This window comes from Camelus dromedarius, chromosome 13 (genome assembly GCF_036321535.1).
Source record: "Camelus dromedarius isolate mCamDro1 chromosome 13, mCamDro1.pat, whole genome shotgun sequence".
Taxonomy (NCBI): domain Eukaryota; kingdom Metazoa; phylum Chordata; class Mammalia; order Artiodactyla; family Camelidae; genus Camelus; species Camelus dromedarius.
The window spans coordinates 50,040,489-50,046,702 of NC_087448.1; the positions used below are offsets into that span (position 1 = coordinate 50,040,489).

The 6,214-nt window shown below is 36.2% G+C and overlaps 1 protein-coding gene across 5 annotated transcripts in view; it reads right to left on the minus strand.

The window, feature by feature from the left end:
- The window catches only part of MTRF1 (mitochondrial translation release factor 1), a 28,597-nt gene extending 27,457 nt beyond the window's left edge, over positions 1-1,140 (minus strand). Inside the window, exons 1-3 of one of the 5 annotated variants that reach the window (XM_064493114.1) lie at positions 1,120-1,136; positions 904-1,042; positions 592-778 (exon numbers count right to left, since the gene is read on the minus strand). The gene's annotated coding sequence lies outside the window, so the exon portion shown is untranslated. Of the gene's footprint in view, positions 1-591; positions 797-903 lie in introns of all 5 variants that reach the window. The other 4 variants (XM_031466079.2, XM_031466077.2, XM_064493115.1 and 1 more) reach the window with 4 other exon arrangements.
- Between the last annotated feature and the right edge of the window lie 5,074 nt (positions 1,141-6,214).

Consider the following 6,214-nt stretch of genomic DNA (forward strand, 5'->3'; position numbering starts at 1 on the left):
ACATACACAATGGTTTTATTGAGTAAGAAAGTGAAAAGATAAAGCGTTCTAAGAAAAATACTTTGCCCCTAAAATCCTGAGGTTCAAAGTTGAAATAAGGGTCAGAATTGATCAGAATCAACCTTTATTGTCTCCAGTGTTCCTACTATGGTAGGTGCATTCATTTATTAGCTCATGTGGTCATTATAAGTCTGCTAACTTGGATATCATTATCTCCTAGGAAATAAAATATTCAAAATGGACTCTTCAAATATTCAAAGTTTGCAGAGTTCTACTAATGAAATTTAACATACTGAATCACATTCGGAAGAGGACTGCAGAAGAGTGCACCAATGCCCAGTAGCCACAAATGTTACAGACCTCCAGCAGGAGTTTCCGTGTGTCTTTCACATCTAGTCTCAAACCCATCACAAGAGGAGTGTCCATTTGAAAAATGTCAGAACAACAAAAAAATGCCTAAAAGATTTTTGTTAGAACACTTTTAACTAAATTTCCATTTTAGGGACAGTTAGTAGAATGAGTAACTCTCAAGGTCACGAACCTCAATGTTAAATAAAACCGAAGACATTTACTTTCTAGGGTTATCTATACCTGAGAACAGCAAGTCTTCCCCATCACACAGCACAGTAACTGGATTACTCTGATACTCTAGGAACGACTCTCAGCGTCGGCAAGTCAGAAGTGGCACTGACCCCGCACCAGAGCAGCACGTGTAAGCCTCACTGTGTAAGTCGGCATAAGGAGCGATCCCATAGCGAGGCACCATGGGGGGAAAGAGCTGGAGAAAGAAAAAAGACTTTTAAAAGATAAGAAGAGAGAAATGAATTGTGAGTACCTTAAAGAAAAAAAAAAAAAAAAGACGAAGAAGAACAGGAAGAAAAAAAGGACGTTAGGTTTCCTTACTGAGGTCGGAACCCTCTGTGATCCACTACATTTCAGCCCGACAACCACCGGACCACTTTCACTTCCGGGTTCACTCCTTCCGGGTTGACACTTGATCCCGCCTTCTCCTCCGTCTGGACTCTTCTCCCGAGTTGGAGTCCTTGAGTGTGCGTAACAAAAAGAGAAAAATGACAACGCGAGAAAAGTGCCCACGAGGCGCCGACGCAGTGTACTTACCCAGAGTCCGAGCCCAGGATGTGGTTGCAACGCGGGCCGGGGAGTTGCGGGGGTGCCGGTGCCCGAGTGTAGAATGAACCACAACTCCCAGGAACGCCCACCAAGGAATCCTGGGAGTTGTAGTTTACCTCGTACAGGCGCCCCGCCCCCAACCCCCTAAGCCAAAGGTGGAGCTTTGGTTTTCACAGTTTCAGGCAAGACCAGAAGGGAGAATCTCTACAATTCTGATTAAGAGATCAAGATATAGGAGAATTTCCTCATATAAGGAGACACTAGAGCAGGGATTCCTGATTCTTTTTTACATAAGGATCGCTTTTCATCATTCAAAAATTTAGAGGGTTTTGTGTTTTGCATGTTAATAGCTATACTTTCAGCTGCCATTGCCTAAGAAAGTACCTTATGATTAATTGGGACTATAAATTCGTGTTTTTAAAAATCATAATGGGGATTCAAAAGATGGGTTACTAGATATATCCATAGGTTAGTGATTTTATAGCTGTTGAATGCATATACACAATTTTGGGGTTCAACTTAGATTCATAGTATATAAACCACTGTAAAGAATTAAAAAACCTAAATAATGTGGATACTAACTAATATATATATAGAATAGATAAACAAGTTCATACTGTACAGCACAGGGAACTACATTCAATATCTTGTAGTAACTTATGGTGAAAAAGAATATGAAAAGGAATATATGTATGTTCATGTATGACTGAATCACTATGCTGTACACCAGAAATTGACACAACATTGTAAACTGACTATACTTCAATTATATATATACATATACATATACAAAAAAACCCTAAATAATAAAAAAAATTCCAGGAAAATGCAAACATATTGCCTTACTTTGAGTATTCCAGTGGGATATAGCCCTTGGCAATCACATGTACAGGTCATTTGACCTTTAAGAGTTTCTTCCTGGGGGCGGGAGGTGGGAAGGGACAGACTGGGAATTCAAAATGTAGAATAGATAAACAAGATTATACTGTATAGCACGGAGAAATATATACAAGATTTCGTGGTAGCTCACAGTGAAAAAAAATGTGACAATGAATATATGCATGTTCATGTATAACTGAAAAATTGTGCTGTACACTGGAATTTGACACAACATTGTAAAATGACTACTACTCAATAAAAAAATGTTAAAAAAAAGAAAAGAGTTTCTTCCTGAAAAGCAAAGGCAAAAAGAATTCCATTTTCCTGACTTCACAGGATATTTTCTTAGGTAATGATCACATATATTAAAAGGAGAATTGGCCATAAATGTAAATATCTAACAGTTATTACCTATTTCAAGGTATCTACTGCTGCCTATAACATATTCTAAATGGTTTAAGCATATTAATTTAATCCTTACAACAACCCTAAATTACACATTTTGCAGAAGAGAAAACTAAGGCACAGACAGTTTAAGTAACTTGTCCAAGAAAAGAACTAGTAAGTGATAGAGTTGAGATTCAATCAAGGCAATCTGTCCTAATGATCTATGGCTCCTAAGCTTTGTTACCGCCTTCCTCCTCCAGAGAAAAGGAAAGAAAACATTGTCATTCATTCAGTAAACATTGAGCACCAGTTATATACTACTTAGTGTTCTAGACATGAGAATTTAGCAATGAATAGAAAAAGCAAAACTCTTTGTCCTCATGGAGCTTATGTTCTGGTAGAGAACAAATTCCAAAGAACCCACATAAGTCATTCTCCTAAATTATCCAACAAAATCTTTTAATTCTTTAATTTGATATATCCATGCAGATTTATAAATTAAGTAGTATATATAAAGCTTTCTTCTCCTTAAAAAATAAGACTTAGTGCTATGGACTAAATTGTATCTCTCCCAAATTCAGTACATTGAAGCTAACTTCTACTGGGACCCTACTTGAGATAGGGCCTTTAAGGCGATTAAGGTTAAATGAGGTCATGAAGTTGGAACCCTAATCTAATAGGATTAGTGCCCTTCTAAGAAGAGACCAGAGAGCTTGTGAGATCTCTTTCAGCACCCTGTCTCACCCTATAAGCACAAAGAGGTCATGTGTGTACACAGCAAGACGGAAGCCACCTATAAGCCAAGAGAAGAGGCCTCAGAATGAAATCTACCTTGCCATAACCTGGATCTTGGACTTTCCAACCTCCAAAACTGTGAGAAATAAATCTCTGTGGTTTAAGCCACTCGGTGTGATCTTTTTGTTATTAGTTATGGCAGCCCAAGCAGACAATGGTATTTACATATGTAAAACATTATTGAGATATACACTAAACTTTATACACTTTATGAATGTTATTCCTCAATTAAAAAAAAAATCCCTGAAGCCATTTATGCTTGGTACTAAAAATATTACTTCCTCCTTCATTTTCTAAGAAAGTAATGTGGTTATAATTATATTAAATGCACACAAAGATGTTCACAATATATTATGAAGTGAAAGAGGATGTTAAAAAACTCAGCAAACTATTCCATCTAAAAAACATGCGATGCACATATATTTAAAAGTCCAGTGGAATTAAAGGTAATGTTTTCCTTTTTATAGTATTATGAATTTCCTGAAGTTGCACGGTGGGTATTATAAACAAGAAAGCTATAAAAGAAAAAAAAGACATTCTTTCATGTTTGATTGAAAAGCCTTATGGAAGTTATTATTATTGAATCATTCTATGGTTAAATAACTTCTGTTTCCAAAAAGTCTGCGATATTACGGGATAAAAGTTTCCAGATACAGTAATAAAAGAGATGGATTCAGTGGGGGCGGGGGGGAATAGAATTTTGATTAAATTAGAAACAAGAGCTACCATGTCTGAAATCTTCCTTGCAATAAAGTCAACTATGAATAGTTTCTTTGTTGGATGAATTGGTAATGGGCACTGGGAATTTGGTATCTCTTTGTCAGAAACTAAATGACCTGTGTACCCCTCCTCCAACTTGGAGCATGCTAAAACAACAAAATACATGGGGCTATTTTTTCAGCTCCATTTAGAGCAAAATCAGCCCCAAACCCAAAGGGGTAGGGAATGAGGATTTTCACTTAGCTTCTTCTCAGTGACCTCCAGATTGTTTTAAAGGTTCTGAGGACACTCTTGTGTCTGGAGTACTAACAGAAGGTTGATTTGGGTTCTGTAGGGATTTCACATCAATAAAATGGCCACTCAGGGCTTTCCTTGAGAGAAGAAAAGCACCAGGGTTTCTTCAACCTGGATGGAGCTAGACCAGAGTGGGTGTAGAGGCTGTGGCAGGTTAAGTTGTAACCTTTGGTCCCATCTGGGAAATTTTCAGTGGCACTGAAAGCAACATAAAATCCCAGCACGCAAGCCATATAACACGCTGTGTACACACACTGTGTTTTGCAGCACACTATGAAGATGCACCTGGCTTTCTGGTTCCCCGGAGTTTAGGCTCTTAATCACATCTTGAGACACCTCACAATGTGAAGACTGGCAATGGCTTTGGATTTCATTTTTTAATTTTTCTAATGGAGGTGCTGGGGTTTGAACGCAGGACCCCCGTGCATGCTAAGCCTGTGCTCTACCACTGAGCTACACCCATTCTCCTGGTTTGGGATTTTAATTAGATATATTTTGCTACAGAAAAAGTGAAATCAGGAATTGTTTAGCAATTTAATACACAATTCAAGCTCTCACTAAGGCAGGAAAGAAAGAAAAAAAAACAAAGATTATTCTATTTGTATTCTTATAAACAATTTTTCCTGAGAGAAGCAGAATACAAACAATGAAAAGGCAGCATTTCTTATTTTCATATATTCATACTGGTTCCCAAGTTTTTCATAGTTTTAAAAAAATAGAGCTAAGAAACACGCCACCTGCTGGCGTTATTGAAACTAGATCACAAATAATTTTCAGTCAAACGATGTTTAGTAAGTAAGACTTGAAATGTCAGCTTACACTGTATTCCTTTTACTCTAAAAACCTTTAAAAGAAAAAAGAAAAAAAAAAAACCAAAGGGTAGATCCTGGAAATTCCTTTTTCTTCCCCTAAACTTGTATTAGCCTAGGTTGAAGTCAACTTTGTTAACAAGCTCGTTTAGTGTTGTCTCCTATAACTTCTTGGTAATTTCATCTCTTCCATTTTTCATCCTCAATTTCAGGCTAAATATTTTTCTTTCAGGCTAAACATTATTACACTTCAGTTTTGAATTATACATTTCAAATCTTCATTTCAATACATTTAATTTGTTCAGCTTTTTCTACTAACAGTAGTCTTCATATGTCTTTATAAGCATTACTTTCCAACTTAGATCCAAATCCTCCACTGTAATCTATACTCTGTGCATGTGTGTCTAGATATGTCTTTTTATTTTTTCCCTGTTTATTAAGAAATGTTTTGAACATGTTAAAAAATTGAGAATAGTAAAATGATCCCCTGTGCACCCATCATGAATTCTCAATATTATCAGCTCAGAGTTTCACTTGCCCTCCTCCCTCCCTCTTTCACCCTCAGTGGATTAATTTGAAGCAAATACAAAACACCGTAACTTTTCACCTGTAAATAATCTTGTATGTAGCTCCAGAAGATAAAGACTTTCAAAACATAGTCACCCCTAAAAAATTAAAAAATAACTTCTTAATATTATCAAATATCTAGTCAGTGTTCAAATTTCCCTGAGTCAGATTTTTTTTTCTTTCTTTTTTTTTTTTTTTTTGGCAGTTTGTTCATATCAAGATTCAAGTAAGGTCTGGACATTGCAATTTGTTGCTATGTAATATATTTGGTTTGTTTTAATCTATATGTTCCTCCTTCTTTTTTGTTTATTTGCAATGTATTTGTTGAAACCAGAATTTTGGCCTTGAAGAGTTTCCCACAGTCCAGATTTTTCTACACTTGTGTTGTGGTGTTATCATCTTCCTTTGTTTTTTGTATTTCCTATAAACTGGTCTAGAAGCTTGACCAGACTCAGATTTACTGTTTTTTGGGTATTTTTTGTTTGTTTGTTTTTGGCAAAACTACTTCATAGGTGGGTTAGATACTTACAAAGGAATATGCAAAATATTTAGATGTGTCTTTTAAAAATACTAGAAGCTCTTGATTTCGTAGATCCCATTATTTCATTAGAGTTGCAAAATAGTGCTATTTT